We start from the raw sequence: 17,946 nt of genomic DNA, 5'->3' as shown, positions 1-17,946 counted from the left end.
GTAACGGAACATTTAGATAAGCATAATTTAATAGGACAAAGTCAGCATGGCTTTATGAAGGGGAAGTCATGTCTGACAAATTTGCTTGAGTTCTTCGAGGATATAACGTATAGGGTGGATAAAGGGGAACCAGTGGACGTAGTGTATTTAGACTTCCAGAAGGCATTCGACAAGGTGCCACATAAAAGATTATTACTTAAGATAAAAAATCACGGGATTGGGGGTAATATTCTGGCATGGGTGGAGGATTGGTTATCGAACAGGAAGCAGAGAGTTGGGATAAATGGTTCATTTTCGGACTGGCAACCAGTAACCAGTGGTGTTCCACAGGGGTCGGTGCTGGGTCCCCAACTCTTTACAATCTATATTAACGATTTGGAGGAGGGGACCGAGTGCAACATATCAAAATTTGCAGATGATACAAAGATGGGAGGGAAAGTAGAGAGTGAGGAGGACATAAAAAACCTGCAAGGGGATATAGACAGGCTGGGTGAGTGGGCGGAGATTTGGCAGATGCAATATAATATTGGAAAATGTGAGGTTATGCACTTTGGCAGGAAAAATCAGAGAGCAAGTTATTTTCTTAATGGCGAGAGACTGGAAAGTACTGCAGTACAAAGGGATCTGGGGGTCCTAGTGCAAGAAAATCAAAAAGTTGGTATGCAGGTGCAGCAGGTGATCAAGAAAGCCAACGGAATGTTGGCTTTTATTGCTAGGGGGATAGAATATAAAAACAAGGAGGTATTGCTGCAGTTATATAAGGTATTGGTGAGACCGCACCTGGAATACTGCATACAGTTTTGGTCTCCATACTTAAGAAAAGACATACTTGCTCTCGAGGCAGTACAAAGAAGGTTCACTCGGTTAATCCCGGGGATGAGGGGGCGGACATATGAGGAGAGGTTGAGTAGATTGGGACTCTACTCATTGGAGTTCAGAAGAATGAGAGGCGATCTTATTGAAACATATAAGATTGTGAAGGGTCTTGATCGGGTGGATGCAGTAAGGATGTTCCCAAAGATGGGTGAAACTAGAACTAGGGGGCATAATCTTAGAATAAGGGGCTGCTCTTTCAAAACTGAGATGAGGAGAAACTTCTTCACTCAGAGGGTAGTGGGTCTGTGGAATTTGCTGCCCCAGGAAGCTGTGGAAGCTACATCATTAGATAAATTTAAAACAGAAATCGACAGTTTCCTAGAAGTAAAGGGAATTAGGGGTTATGGGGAGCGGGCAGGAAATTGGACATGAAGCTGAGTTCGGATCGGTCAATGCCCTGTGGGTGGCGGAGAGGGCCCAGGGGCTATGTGGCCGGGTCCTGCTCTGACTTCTTGTGTTCTTTAGATTTGTGGTTGGGATCAGATCAGCCATGATCTTATTGAATGGCGGAGCAGGCTCGAGGGGCCGATTGGCCTACTCCTGCTCCAATTTCTTATGTTCTTATGTTCTTATGATTGCACAGTGTTCAGTTCAATTCGCAACCCTTCAGATAATGAAGCAGTCCGTGCCCACATGCAGCAAGACCTGGACAACATCCAGGCTTGGGCTCATAAATGGCAAGTAACATTCGCGCCAGACAAGTGCCAAGCAATGACCATCTCCAACAAGAGAGAGTCTAACCAACTCCCCTTGACATTCAACGGCATTACCATCGCCGAATCCCCCACCATCAACATCTTGGGGGTCACCATTGACCAGAAGCTTAACTGGACCAGCCAAAAAAAACTGTGGCTAAAAGAGCAGGTCAGAGACTGGGTATTCTGCGGCAAGTGACTCACCTCCTGACTCCCCAAAGCCTTTCCACCATCTACAAGGCACAAGTCAGGAGTGTGATGGAATACTCTCCACTTGCCTGGATGAGTGCAGCTCCAACAACACTTAAGAAGCTCGACACCATCCAGGACAAAGCAGCCCGCTTGATTGGCACCCCATCCACCACCCTAAACATTCACTCCCTTCATCACCGGCGCACTGTGGCTGCAGTGTGTACCATCCACAGGATGCACTGCAGCAACTCGCCAAGGCTTCTTCGACAGCACCTCCCAAACCTGCGACCTCTACCACCTAGAAGGACAAGGGCAGCAGGCACATGGGAACAACACCACCTGCACGTTCCCCTCCAAGTCACACATCATCCCAACTTGGAAATATATTGCCATTCCTTCATCGTCACTGAGTCAAAATCCTGGAACTCCCTTCCTAACAGCACTGTGGGAGAACCTTCACCACAAGGACTGCAGCGGTTCAAGAAGGCGGCTCACCACCACCCTCTCAAGGGCAATAAATGCTGGCCTTGCCAGCGACGCCCACATCCCATGAACGAAAAAAAAATTTAGCTAAGTTGTTCCATAAAAAAGGAATACTTGGGGCATAACAGTTACATTTGATCGTTACCCACAACGATCATGACGCATATACCCAGCGAAGAAAATTGATGGCACAGGAGAGTCCTGTCTGAAAGAGGCTTTATTGCAATGCTGAAATGAAGGGTCGATTATATCATATTAGCAGCCCAGCTATAATGCCATTTGTGGAGTTACTGATCAGTATTCCGAGATAAAACAAGTGTCCAGAATTGCTGGGCATTGGCATTGAATACTTTTCAAGTGCGAAAAGAAGACAAACTATTGGTTTTAAAGGACACTTTCTAAGTGTTATGTGTTTTTTGAATTTTAAAACCATGTTTTTTTGGCCCACTTAGTTGTTGAGAAAATTATGTGCCATGAGTTTTGGCACTGCCTTATTCTGCTCAAGTCCTTGAAATTTATTTTGCGTGGAGTCGGGGCGGGGGGATGGGGGGAGTAAAAGCATTGGACAAGTGCCAGGCAGATGAGGATGTACCACAAGACGACTGTGTCCACTGTGTCCACCTTCCATTACCTTCCCAGCCAGAAACACAGGCAGAGGCACACATACCTGGACATTTATGTGGGCAGGCTTCGATTAACCATAAAACATCTGTGTCAAAGGCTGCAATTTGACCCGTACCCAACCTCCACCACAGGCACGGCACTGATACTGATTGTGAAGGTCACCTCAGCCCTTACCTTTCATGCCTCAGGCCGCTTGCAGCCCTGCTGCCCTATGGGGAGGGCACCTTACAGTCTCAAACAGGGCAACCCCTGTTGTACCAACCTGCTGCAGCTTAATGTCCACTTCACTAGCTATGAAACAGGTGTCAGGTGCTGTGTCACTTGCTCAGATTCAATACTGAACCTCCACATTGGCTTTCTTATCCCTTCATTTTTGCCTGGTACTCTTTTACCCCTTCTTCCTCTTGAACCTTAGAAAGGCTGGCAACAGCTTGAAAAGCTTTTTGAACCTTCCTTAAAGCTGTATGAATTTTTGCCCCTTTCGGTGCCCCCCTCACATTTAAGTGGCCATATCACTTGGAATTCCATCAATGTTGTCATTTTCTGGACCTCCCTATGTAGACATCTATCCAGCTGCCTGGACAAAAGGCAAAGCTGCACTGGGGCCTGCGGGTAGTTATGGAAAATTGCATGTCGTCAGTGCACTACACTTCTGACTAGATTAGATGTGCATCAGAACTTTATCATTCCGGACTGAACTTTGCTAGGACCCAAAAAAAACCTGCTCCTTTTGTCTCAAAAAAACAGCCTCGGTGACAAATAATTAGAAAAAAAAGCTCTTTTCTTAAAGTGGTGGGTCTCCTGATTGTGCTCACTATCTTTGCCACATCATTAGCTGCATGCTGAAACATACTTTTGTTGACATGGACTCAGCTACGTGCAGCAACCTTAAACTCAGCTCCATCCCACCCGTTACTGAAACCAATGAGCAGTAAGGGATGTCACGAGCTCATTCCAGTCATCCATTGGCTTCACGCATGATTTTGGCATTCAAAAAAACAGACTGCAAAGATCATAAGCCCGGTTTTAAATCCAATATTATAAAATTAAACAGTTACATGCATAATTTCTTTTAATATACTGCAGTATAAAATGATGAAATCTATGGATGAGCCTTTTCAATTTGATTTTTTGCAATGCTTGGTGAAGGGGGAGTGAGGCAGTTATGTTCAAAGCCATGCCTTCAGCTGCCTCGGCCCTAACCTCTGGAATTCGCTCCCTAAACCACTCCACCTCTCTACCTCCCTCTCCTCCTTTAAGACACTCCTTTAAACCGACTTATTTGACCAAGCTTTTGGTCACCTGTGCTAATATCTCCTTATGTGGCTCGGTGTCAAATTTTGTTTGAAAATCGCTCCTGTGAAGCGCCTTGGGATGTTTTACGACGTTAAAGGCATTATATAAATGCAAGTTGTTGTTTGTTGTTGTTGTTTTCCAAAATGGAAACTCACTACTTGTCTGTTGGTTTTACAAATGAGAAGCGAACGGATAAAAGAGAGACCAAAAATGATCATGGTTGGTGGTTCCAAGTCTGAGATTTATTGAAGCAGAACTCTGTCGATTCCATACTGCTTGTGAATATATTATTTGTGTTGCCGAAGCAACCGCAACACTGTATTGACACTGGAGTTACATTACATGTGGAACTCATGGTGTGTAAGAACACATCTCCAATTTACAGCACTCCTACCCATAAGAATGAGGAGGCCAGAAGTGAGATCAAAAGGTAGTCACCAAAAAAGTGTTTATAAAGCAACTTTTGTGAATTGAAGGAACAATCTTTATCATATATAAAACAGATTGAGTCCTGGGGATTTAGACTTCTCAATATCAAAATGGGAAGGAGGAAACCATGCAATTAACTAGCATTGTCAAATTCAAAGTGAAACAGAAACAGTGTAATAGTTATAGGGAAGTGTGCATCTTTGGTAGAATTACACGCGTGACCATTTCTCGTTTACTCCATTGACTTCAAACATCATTTTACCCATGGAAAACAAGCCAGATCTTCATAGGGCAGGAAACTAGCACAACATGGACATAAGGATTCTCCTGGAGTGGCACATTATTGGAGAAGATCTTTGATATCTGAAAATCCATAGCTTGGTTTTTTTGGAGAGAATATCTGACTAATACCCGATACTTTTCATTGTCTTAAGAGTCAGACCAATCAATAGGCATTTGTGAATTGTAATTATTCATGCATATTAGGCCTATATTTTCCAATCCATAATATTTTAGCACCAATGTTGACACATTTAAAATAAGTGGGTTAATATCAGCCTTTGAATAAAGTTAACTGAAAATGGAACACAAGATGGGACTCAAATCTCCAGAACTGCACCAATTCAGTCAAATCATGGTCAAAATATGATCATTCAATGAAAAAATCCTCCTGCTTTTCATTCAATATGTCTTTAACACATTACTGTAAAAACGTAATCAAACTTTGTTGGTTCCTCAGATGATTTTCAGGACCAAAAATGTAAAATTCTCCAAAAGTGATGGCATTTTGGGAAGTAATGTTGAATAAAGTGTTAAACTTTAAGGGTTTCATGTGTAGCGGGGAGGGGGGAGGGGGAGGGCACCTGACTATAAAGGCTAACTTCCTCTCCTCTCATAAAACTACCAATTTTATCTGCTTCTTTGATTCATTTCATCTGAAGAAAATCTTGTGATGTTGCTTTCCATAGCCTTGATCAAGAGCAAGTGAATAGAAAGATTATGTCTTCCTTTTATTTTACTCACAGAGCATTCTTGTTCAGTCAAATGCCAAGCCACTGACAGACATTCATGGACTAAAAATAACAGTGCGTCATGTGTTCTTGTCATTTGCCTTATGATTATGGTCACTGAGCTCAGAAAAATATGCATCATTGCTGAACAGGTTTCAGTACAATGTACTCATTCATAAAGAGCCTGGGACTACTGACAACAAGGATGGGCATTTGATTTTATTTAGTCTATAGACTTGACTTTTAAAGGCCCCAAATTTGGGTCGTCTTAAAGGCACAGCTAACGTCATATCACCATCAAATCCTGGGAACTACCACTAGTAGACCAGCAATGCCAACAAATATCTCCTCTAAACCATCAGAGACACAGCCATATACTGCTAATGGACACCTCAGAGACATCAGCATGTTCTGTTATACCATCAGAGACACTATCCTACTCTACCAGAGCACCATAGAATACAGGGTTTGGAACAGTTGTGTATTGCCCCATCCCCAAGAACCCAAGATTATCAGGGAATAGGTGAATGCTCCACAGTAGCCCACAAAGGAATCTGATACATCAACATTATACTGAAGGCACCCATGCTTAACTTGGAACTACAGCACAAAAGGTAACATACTTCAGCTTCTAAAAAAAATTATTAAATGCTCCCACCGAATAATATAATGGGTGAAGAGTATCCTATGCTTGGCAATGAAAAGAACATTTCACATCCTTCATGGTTAGATTTTTCATAGTTTTTGTAGACCGTCATGGTTTATCCCCCCCCTAAGGCCTCTGTGAAGCACCTTGGGACATGTTCTATGTTAAAGTGCTATATAAATTGTTGCTATTATTATTATTGCCAGATCATGTTCTTGTTGTTCTAGTGGAGGCATCCCATCCCTATCAGCCTGGTGTGCATCTGTACTTTCTTTGGTCTCAGGAGTCTTAGGGTAATGATGGTGAGGGGCGAAGAGCTAGTGACTTGAGCTGAGCTTCAAACCCCATAGCCTTTCCGTCACAAAGGCATGTACTTCCATCTCTGGAACACTGCCCGCCTCCGCCCCTGCATGAGCTCATCTGCTGCTGAAACCTTCATCCACGAGTCTGTCACCTCCAGAATCGACTATTCCAATGCTCTCCTGGCCGGCCTCTGATCCTCCATGTTTCGTAAACTTCATCTCATCCAAAGCTCTGCTGGCTGCATCCCAACGTTGGCTCTTTGTCCCCAACAGCACCAGCCCTACAACACCCCAGTATTCTCTGTTCCTCTGACTCTGGCATCTTGTGCCCCCTCTCCATCTGCCCCATCATTGGCAGCTTTGCCTTCAGCTATGTGGGCCCCACATTCTGGAATTCCCTCCCTAAAACTTGTGCTTGTGCTCCAGATCTAGCCGTGCCTCCAGCCATGCTGTTCCAGTACAGCTACAACACTGGCATCTACCAGACAAAGTGGAAATTTCCCAGGTATGTCCTGTCCACAAAAAGCAGGACAAATCCAATCCGGACAATTACCGCCCCATCAGTCTACTCTCAATCATCAGCATAGTGATGGAAGGTGTCGTCGACAGTGCTATCAAGCGGCACTTATTCACCAATACCCTCCTCAGCGATGCTCAGTTTGGGTTCCGCCAAGACTACTCAGCTCCAGACCTCATTACAGCCCTCGTCCAAACATGGACAAAAGAGCTGAATTCCAGAGGTGAGGTGAGAGTGACTGCCCTTAACATCAAGGCAGCATTTGACCGAGTGGCACCAGGAGCCCTCGTAAAATTGAAGTCAATGGGAATCAGGGGGAAAACTCTCCAGTGGCTGGAGTCATACCTAGCACAAAGGAAGATGGTAGTGGTTGTTGGACGCCAATCATCTCAGCCCCAGGACATCGCCTTTCCACATGTAAGGCCCTCCTTAAAACCCACCTCTTTGATCAAACCTTTTGTCATCCCTCCATCATCTCCTTCTCTGGCTTGTTGTCCATTTTTCTCAGATTACACCTCTGTGAAGTGCTTCAGGACATGTTTCTACATTGAAGATACTGTATAAATGTCAGCTACTGTTGTTGTTGTTGATGTAACTGGGTTGCTATAAAATAAGAATGGCTGTATTCTGGTAAACATGTCATTGGGCCAAGCAAGAAATGTATTTGAGGATCTGACTTGAAGACAGATTATTAATTGTGTGTACTGCAGTAAATCTCATTATGGAATCTAATGGAGCAATGAACACATTTAATGAATAGTCCACGGAAGTGATTGATTTGACTAACTTGTTATCGAAGCTCTTAAATTCTCTTACATGCACCAGAGAGCGCTCAGTGCTTCAAATGTTCTCATTGCAAAACAGTGATTCAAAAAGTCCCACTGTGCACCAGCTTCATGAGATTTAGAGTGAGGTCAGAGAAGGTTTGAGAGTTTCCTGTATTTGCTGTGCCCAAGCACATGACCATGTAAATTTTACACAATATTCCTACATAACATTATAATATTTTTTAAAAATCTGCTGCAAATGTCACACTTTTATCAATGTAAAACATTCTTAAAGTGCGCTACTGAGCCTGAAACTGACAAGCATATTCCAATCTGCAAAGCTCCCCGCCCTGACCAGCAAGAATCCACAACACAAATTAGAAAACCAGATCCCAGTTAGTGTAAAACACCATGAGGAAAAATAAGCCATTACAACTCCTGGTATAAAGCTGGTCCAAGGCATATAAGCATCCAAAAGGTGAGATGCGATTAAACCACCCATTTGTAAATAATTTCCTCCCCCCTGTACAGTTTATAGAATCATACAGCACAGAAAGAGGCCATTCAGCCCAGCATGCCTGTGCCAACTCTATGAAAGAGCTATCCAATTCCACTCCCCTACTCTTTCCCCATAGCCTTGCAAATTTTTCCATTTCCAGTTTTTACCCAATTCCCTTTTGAAGGTTACTATTGAATCTGCTTCAACCACCCTTTCAGGCACTGCATTCCAGATCATAACAACTCGCTGCTTAAAAAAATGTTTTCTCATTTCCCCTCTGGTTCTTTTGCCAGATACCTTAAAATTGAAACTATATACAGTTTTAATGATTCTTTCATCTAAAGGTTAACACTACTAGAAAAAATACAGGATTCTTCTTTTCTGCAATATTTATAAAGAAATTCTACAAGTGGGTTAAGTTGACAAGTTAAATGTTAGCTGGACAAAATGATTTAATGTTTGGCTCTTTGTTTCAGTTTCAACGTATCCTTGGAAATCAAATTCCAGACATGAAATTACAGGCTTCAGAACCTTACAAGAAAGGGATGTAGGTCACTTTCATCCATTTACAGGAGGGAGAGAAACGAAACCGTGTTCTCAGGCTGCTGCATGTGCAGGTGGAAACATGCAAAAACCAGCAGCGTCTCAGACTGACTGCTGAAAGTGATAAATTCATCACACGTGGGATTGTCTTTGATTCTCACAGCGCGGTGGAGTTAAGGTGGGCATAGTTACCAATTTGGGGGCTGTGTTGTTAAGTTTAAATGTTTCCACTGTCAGACCTTTCAGTGATACATCCTGTCAGCACAGGATGGTCAAAGTGTCTCACAACCTACACTTATTTCTTAGTCACGATCATCTTGATTCTTTAAGGGCAAATGCAATACTCAAATGTTCCCGTTTGTGATTTGGTAACTACTGGCCAGAGTTAACCGCCAACTCTTAAAAAGGGAGGCACATTGCTCATTTAAAACAAAGTAGCAAATATCTGTTGGAATTTGGCATACATTCAGCTATCTTCTGTGTTGACGATATAATTAATAGTACTGGCTAGAACAAAATATTGAACAAGCAGTATAATGTTCATTATATTTAGGGATCAGCATACGGCTGAGGCAGGGACCTGCTACACTGGCCACATTGGCGACACCGACACACACACACCCCTACATACGTCAGAACCCCAAAATTGCATGCATTCACTAGAAACCCATTAAAAAGAATGTCAACATATGAGATACCTGAAATTTAAAATTAGATCAATGGATCAGAAAAAAAAAATCTTGAGCACCTGAGTAGCTGCAGTACAACATAAGAGTTTGTAGAAGTCTTGCAGTGAACTCAACAATGTGCAAGATGGACCAGAGAGTCAAATTAATGACCAGTGCATTTTAAGTGTTGTCATTGGAAATTTGTGACACAAATATATGGCACTAAAAGTCAATTATAACAAGGATGGATTAAATTAAGTTTAGTTGAGCTGCAACTAATAACTCTGAGGTATCATCATTGGAACTATGTATCCCAACAAACCCTCTCATGTCATCTTGTTGAGTCATCCCCAAGTTAGCCTTCCCAGCAGTCATTACTACCGTTTAAGCAAATATAATCAGAATGACAGAAATAGGCAAAAGAGAAGCAAAATGTAATCCTAATTCTTTGTAATAGTTAGATTTTTTTAAAGACGATACTAATGTTGAATTTGCCCAAGTATGCAAACTCTATTTGAGGTATTTATTTTAGAATGGTCGAAGTAGCAAAAACAGAATTTCATTCAATGGATAAGGTTGTTTTAATAACACAGCCATTAAGTGTTTTGCTTGGATCACACCTTAAATCTTTCTGGTGACATAAATGACATTGCCAGTATGTTTTTTTTTACTTAGACCTGTGGCCTCCCAGTTGCAGGAAAACTCCAGTCCCGAACATTCTATCACACAGGAGAAACACGTTTGAAAAAGAATCATTTCCATTTACTGAGAACAGTCAGTCACTGGCTGGTGTGGAAAGATCACCAGCAGCCCTCGGAGACTCGACCATGACATCATGCTGGTTGTTACTGGCTGGAATTTGATGGAATGCAGGAGATCTACACGTTTTCAATTTTTTTGTTTTAAACGCAGAATGCAGGAAAGCTACGGTTTAGTTATTGGCAAAACTTCTTTCATACAACCTCATTTTACATAGTGCTATTGCGCATGAAGCATTTTGATATGTACTTTAGTCTGCAGTGGAAAGTAGTGTGACATCTTGTGCTGAAGATAGTCTCTCCAAAGCAGCAAGTGGAAAACACTCATTGCTTGGGAACTGATTTTTCTGAAGAGCTAAAACTAATGGGATGATTACATTAACGTCAGGATTCAATGATAACTTTGCATAACCTGGAATAGTTCCAGTGGTTGAGTGTGGAAATGCACAGTGAGCCACCAAAATGGTTTGATTTATGCAGTGACAATATTCATAATAACGTCATCACATAACAGTGGTCAAATAATTTACAATTATGTAAACTAACCATGGTTTGCTTATCAAAAGATTTGCAGAAAAAATAACAGCGTGTGAACGAAGCACATTGTTATGAATGTGCAAGTCGGCCAGCAACTTGTTGCAAGGAAGAGATACCCCGTGAATTGCAAATCGCCTCATGTTGCTGGACGATTTGCACCGCTCCGCCATTAGCTTTGCACAAACGGCATCCCACCCTCGATATGGAAAGATCACCAGCAGCCCTCGGAGACTCGATCATGATGTCAAGCTGGTTGTTACTGGCTGGAATTTGATGGAATGCAGGAGATCTACACGTTTTAATTTTTTTTTAAAAAACGCCAGAATGCAGGAAACCTATGATTTAGTTTTTGGCAAAACTTCTTTCATACCACCTCATTTTACATTCTGCTGTTGCGCGTGAAGCATTTTGCTGTGTAGTTTCATTACGTTGCTGCATTTGCACATTAATTGGCCGTTACACTATTAATTAGCTTTCTATCGTGAGTTTAAGTACCTTTTTAACAATGTTAATGACTGCCAATCAACCGCTCTGGCCCAGAAAGTGAACAATTAAAAGTTTGGAGTCTCATTCCTTCAGGTAGTGAATTGTTGATTTTAAAAATGACAAAATTATTATTTTTTTCTTACTTTTCCTTTATGTCTCTTTTTTTCTCTCTCTCTCTCTTAATCTATTCTTTCTTTCTCTCTCTTTGGGCTCGAATTTAGCAGGCCTGCGGGTTCCCAGCGGGTGGTCCTCCGGGAGCGTGGTCAACACGCTCGGCGAAATTAGTGGGTTGCCCACGCGATCGTAGCAGGCAACACACTAATAGGAATCAATTACCTGCTCCTCCGGGGTCCACGCTGCTGGTCTGCGCGTCGGGCGGGCTGCGCATGCGCAGTACGATCTGTCAGCTGGAGGCTCTCTAGTTAAAGGGGCAGTCCTCCACTGACAGATGCTGCAACCAATGGAACAAATTGCAGCATGGAGCAGCCCAGGGGGAAGGCTGCTCCCAGTTTAATGATGCCTCACCCCAGATATCATCAGATGGGGTGAGGAGGAGGGGGAGGACACAGATCTTCCCCCCGGCGGGCGGGAGGAAGCGGCCTGCCTCTGCCACCAAGAAGGCCTGGCTCGAGGTGGCAGAGGGGGTCACCTGCGCCACCAACATATCGCCCACCTACATACAGTGCAGGAGGCGCTGCAATGACCGCAGTAGGTCAGCCACAGTGAGAACACGAAGTCTTTCCCCTACACTCCGTCTGCCACAACACTGCCCCCACCCCACATCTCCTTCGGCACCGCCAACACTACTCTGTCACATCACCCTTCATACCCAGTCAAACCCCATCCTCATCTTACCTCCACCTACTCACCTCGCCAGTACTCATCCTGCCACTAACACGCAACCCAATCCTCATACAATCTCATTGCTCCATCCCATACTCACCCTCTCGTGCATCTCCCTCACGGCCAGCCTCACTCAACCTGCCACCACCTGTGCTGCAGCCACAGGGCATGCATCACATATGTGCAGTAGGCAGCGTAAGGCAAACGTCTCGTTAGCATGAAGGGGGTGCACAAGGGTGTCTGAGGTTTTGTCCTGGGTGTTACCTATATTGAATTTCAGAGCAACAAACAGCACACATTATATTGACACCACCACTGCCATATCTCCGCGAATCCTGTCCGTTGTGTCCAATAATGCCCGCTCCTGGGTATCACTATGAGGACCCACCACTGATGCCACCCATCGTGTTACTGCAGAGTAGGTGCAGGTGTATTTGCAGGGCTCTTCCGCGCAGACGACTGAGAGACATCGGCGGTGTAGCCGGCTGCACCCTGGAAGGATGCGGAGGAGAAGTTGTGGAGGGCAGTGGTGACTTTGACAGCGACAGGTAAGCAGTTGGTGCTGGGGCCAGCCAGGAGCAGCTCGGCATGAAAGAGCCTGCAGATCTCCACGACTACATGTCGAGCGAATCTGCGCCTCCCTGTGCACTGCTGCTCGGAGAGGTCCGGGGAGCTGCACCTCGGTCTGTGGACCCTGCGGCGAGGGTAGTGCCCTCTGCGATGCGTCTCTCCCTGCGGTAGCCCTCCCTCCTGCTGTGCAGGTGGGCATGCAACAACACCATGTTGGGGGGCTCCACGTCTCTGCGGCGGACGGCGTGGACTGCGAGGCTGCTGGGGCTGGTCATGCTGTTCGTCCTCCGAGGGTGTCCACGCACCACCCATCTGGCAGGTGTTGGTCTGAGGGGTTGTGCAGGGTAGGTGGGTGGTTCCTCGCACTAGGGCTGCGGTTTAGTGTCGGTCTGTCCTCTGGCTTGGCGGGGGGTGGTGGAGGGCAGGGGTTGCCCTATGTGACGCGGTGGCCTCCTGCGTGGGTGAGGGCTCTCCCCCGTGGAGTGCACCTTGGCACCTGCCACAGGCTGCTGGCTGCAACACGCCTGGTTGGAGAGAGACTGTTTCCCCCAGTGTGGGAAACTCACTGCCTTGAACCTAAAATCCCACACTTCCTCTTTTGACAGCTGCTTCAGCTCATTAACTGACCTCAACAAGCAAGGTAAGTACACTCAAGTGGAACCCCGCTGGCTTTAATTGCCTGCGGGTTTCCCACCAGCGGGGCTTGCACGCGCAGCCCCGCACGTTCGCGCGGTACCCGGAAGTGGGCGGGATTTCGGCGCGATCCGGTCATGTGACCGGATATCGGGATTTTCGGGGCCCCCCCGCTGGAAACCCACAGGTAACCCCACGCGAAAATCGAGCCCTTTATTTCTCTTTCTGTACCTGATTTGACATTGAATCCTCCCACTCTAATTCACCCTCCTTGAAATCCTTCCTCTATTTATTTCTCAATCCTTAAAACTCATTAGTTAAGGAGATACACTGTTGGTCTGATCATTCACCAAGGTCCCAGGTGCCCTGTTGCTCTCGCTGTGCCATCCAGGGAAAAACATTTTTGAGCTGAAAGATGAATGAAAAAGTCTAACTATCACGGCACACTGTGAGATGCCCTGTTCCAGCAAATTCCAGACCCATATTTTCCGTACAATATGTACACAACTGGTAAACCTGAAACCAAAGACATTAACTAATATAAAATTTTATTTCTCTCACTTAAGTCAAAACACTCAGGAAAACCACTGAGCACAAAATGCTGAAACTTCAGGCTTTGGCCATCTGGACCTTTTTTCTTAAAAAAAAATTTAAAATATACTGAAGCCAAAAGACCCCATCAGACTCCTTCCTTTTTACATGGAACAGAAATAAACTGGAAGCAACTTTCTTTGTATCTTTACAAAAACGACATCTGGCTGTAATTTTTTTTGAAGTGTACAGGGATGGGCAATAAATGCCGGCCTCGCCAGCGATGCCCACATCCCATGAACGAATAAATTTTTAAAAATCCGTTCCATAGCATGTGTACCACATTCTGACAGTGAACATTTATATATGATTCAGTCAAAATGTTGGCTGTATTCCTCACACCAGGCGAGATGTTGAACCGAGGCCCCATCTGCCCTCTCTGGTGGACGTAAAAATTCCCATGGCACTATTTCAAAGAAGAGCAGGGGTGTCCTCCCCGTTGTCCTGGCCAATATTTATCCCTCAACCAACATCACTAAAACAAGTTATCCGGTCATTATCTCATTGCTATTTGTGGACCTTGCTGTGCGCAAATTGGCTGCCGTGTTTCCTACATTACAACAGTGACGACACTCCAAAAGTACTTAATTGGTTGTAAAAGAGCTGTGGGACAATCTGAGGTCATACAAGACGGTATATAAATGCAAGTTCTTTCTTTAACAAGGGTGGTTAGTCATAGTATCATAGTCATAGAATCTATGACTATGATACTATGGCCATTCAGCCCATCATGCCTGCTCCAGCTCTTTGAAAGAGCTATTGATTAAGTGCCATTCCCCTGCTCTATCTCCATCGTCTTGTAATTTTTTTCCCTTCAAGTATTTATCCGATTCCTTTTTGACAGTTACTGTTGAATCTGCTTCCACCAACCTTTCAGGCAGTGCATTCCAGATCATTACAACTTGCTGAGTAAAAAAGTGTTTCCTCATGTCGTCTCTGGCTCTTTTGCTGATCACCTTAAATCTGTGTCCTCTGGTTACCAACCCTTCTGCCACTGGAAACAGTTTCTCCTTATTTACTCTGTCAAAACCGTTGATGATTTTGAACATCTCTATCAAATCTCCCCTTAACCTTTTGTGTTCTAAGGAGAACAACCCCAAACTCTCCAATCTCTCCACATAACTTTCCCCTCATCCCTTGTACCACTCTAGTAAATCTCTTCTGCACCCTCTCTAAGGCCTTGACATCCCTCCTAAAGTGTGGTGCCCAGAATTGAATCCAATACTCCAGCTGACAACTAACCAGTGTTTTATAAAGGTTTAGCATAACTTCCTTGCTTTTGTATTCCATGCCTCTATTAATAAAGCCCAGGATCCCATATGCTTTTATTTAAAAACAGCCTTCTTAACTTGTCCTGCCATCTTAAAAGATTAGTGTCTGTGCACCCCCAGGGTAACTATATGTGAAACTATGGAGTGGGGGGGGATGTCAATAATAGATCATGGCAACAGCTCGAGACAGAGAGCCGTCTGCAATGCACGATCTGCTTCCGGCTCGCCAAGTCCAAGGAAATTTCAAGTACATGAGTGGGATCGTTAACCATTCGGTCAGAGGCAGATTTGTCCAATATAACTTGGCATTGCTTCTGCCTTTTAAGTGAACAACAAGAAATAAATAAAAACTATCCAAAAATAAAACCCCAGGAAAAGATGATCTTATGCACGATGACATACTGAAAAGGTGTGGAGATGCCGGTGATGGACTGGGATGGACAAATGTAAGGAATCTTACAACACCAGGTTATAGTCCAACAGTTTTATTTGAAAATCACAAGCTTTCGGAGCTTACCTCCTTCGTCAGGTGAGTGAGAGGTTCTAAAATCATATAGCATATATTCGGCTGGGAGACAGTCACAGCAATCAAAGGTGTCGTTGGTGTTCAGACAGGTTAACCACCGATCTTCGGGTAAGCGTTCTCCAAGGCGGCCTTCGAGACACACGACAACGCAAAATCGTCGAGCAGAAATTGATAGCCAAGTTCCGCACCCATGAGGACGGCCTCAACCGGGATCTTGGGTTCATGTCACGCTACACGTAACCCCACCAGCAGGGAAAAAAGTTATCTGTTTTTAATACAACTGGACATTCTCTCTCTCTCTCTCTCTCTGCCTTTCGGGTCTCTTTCTCTCTTTGTCTGTGTAATCTGACCCATTGTGTATTCAGTATACTGGGATGTAAGGTTTTCCGTGGCTAACCTGTCTGAACACCAACGACACCTTTGATTGCTGTGACCGTCTCCCAGCCTAATATATGCAATGCGATTTTAGAACCTCTCACTCACCTGACGAAGGAGGTAAGCTCCGAAAGCTTGTGATTTTCAAATAAAACTGTTGGACTATAACCTGGTGTTGTAAGATTCCTTACATACTAAAAAGGGTTCTGGAAGGTAATGGAAGGTCCTTCTGCTCAGAAGCACACAGCAAACACATAATTCTTTGATGTTTTAACGTGGGCCATCAGAGATTATTGAGACTATTATTGAGAAAAAAAATCTAGCAAATAACATCCTTAATAGGACTGGAAATTGTTAGAGATTTTAAACAAATCTGTGTTTGCATCTTGAGGTTACGATTTTTAGATACCAACAAATGGATGGGAGGACTCAAGCCAGAAACCTCATCAAAGTGATAAAGGATCCTTTGTCTGATTGGACAAAACCCTAAAACTCTAACATTAGAAGTCTTTAGTCACAAATAGAACTTTTTCTTTCTAAAAAAGGAAGTACATATATTATAATTTGGTTATTCTACTTAAGCTGCCATATTGTGAGTGCTATCTTTCTCTTGGTTGGTATTTCTCCGGTTGCATTCCTGAACATTGCTTTCACACCCTTCTTACTGCTAAGCCAGGTCACTTCTCCTGAGCGCCTCCCTGCGCCATTCGGTTTTCAATTTCTCAGAAGTTCACAGGCTTTACGCAGCAACCATCTTGTCCCCAACCTACCCGCGAGTTTGGTGAACCAGCAAAAATATGAAAGCCAGATCCATGTGCAAGTTCTACGAAATGCAACGAGGTGTGGTACTAAATCCATTGCATTGTATTTGTCAGGGCCTGGGTATTGGGCATCATGTTGATCAGGTGCGCTACACCAAAAACAATGACTGAAGTACAAAAATCTGACTTTTTTTTATGGTTTTGTCCCATCAAAGGATCCTTTATCACTTTGATGAGGTTTCTGGCTTGAGTCCTCCAATCCATTTGTTGGTATCTAAAAATCGTAACCTCAAGATGCAAACACAGATTTGTTTAAAATCTCTAACAATTTCCAATCCTATTAAGGATGTTATTTGCTAGATTTTTTTTCTCAATAATAGTCTGACTGTTACATTCTGTTCTCTAAAAGTTTCCCAAGTGTTTAACCTAGCCAACTGAAGCAAGTCTGGTTCCATCTCTATAGATGAGCCAACTGATATGATCTCAACACTGATGTCGCCCACTTTATGTATAAATGAGGTAACTTCACTTTTTTTCTATTATGATTATGTGATGCGCCTGTGATCTTTGAATTTCCTGTCCAGCCCACACCCCTTCACACCAGCATTAACATCTCACCTTCAGATAACTTCCCGCGGGGCAAACCACAAAAGCCCACAGTGGAAAATGAAATCATACAACACCCATCTCAAGGTCTTGTGTTTCCATCCAGTTTAAACTAATTTTTGATCAAATAATTATTGCAACTGTAGGTAGGGATCATAAGAAAGTTTTTGAAATTACTTGCAGTAACAGATAAATCTCAATTGTCAAACCAATGACATAGCTTCAGAGGTGCTCTTTCACGAATGCATCATTCACGACCATTACAGACCAAGTGGATTTATGAAAATGATTGGAAGAAGCTGAAGAGTTTCTTTACTCGTTGGGTCAGCTGGTTAGAGCAGTGAGTTGCTGGTCGATACAGACCAGGAAGTTTCCAGGTTCATTTGCCAGCCTATACCGAGTTAGCCAATCTCATCTAGGGCAGTAGGAGAAGTTATTACAA

Source organism: Heptranchias perlo, chromosome 31, assembly GCF_035084215.1.
Source record: "Heptranchias perlo isolate sHepPer1 chromosome 31, sHepPer1.hap1, whole genome shotgun sequence".
In the NCBI taxonomy this organism is placed as follows: domain Eukaryota; kingdom Metazoa; phylum Chordata; class Chondrichthyes; order Hexanchiformes; family Hexanchidae; genus Heptranchias; species Heptranchias perlo.
The sequence above is the reverse complement of the archived record's forward strand: the minus strand, read 5'-3'. Positions refer to the sequence as shown.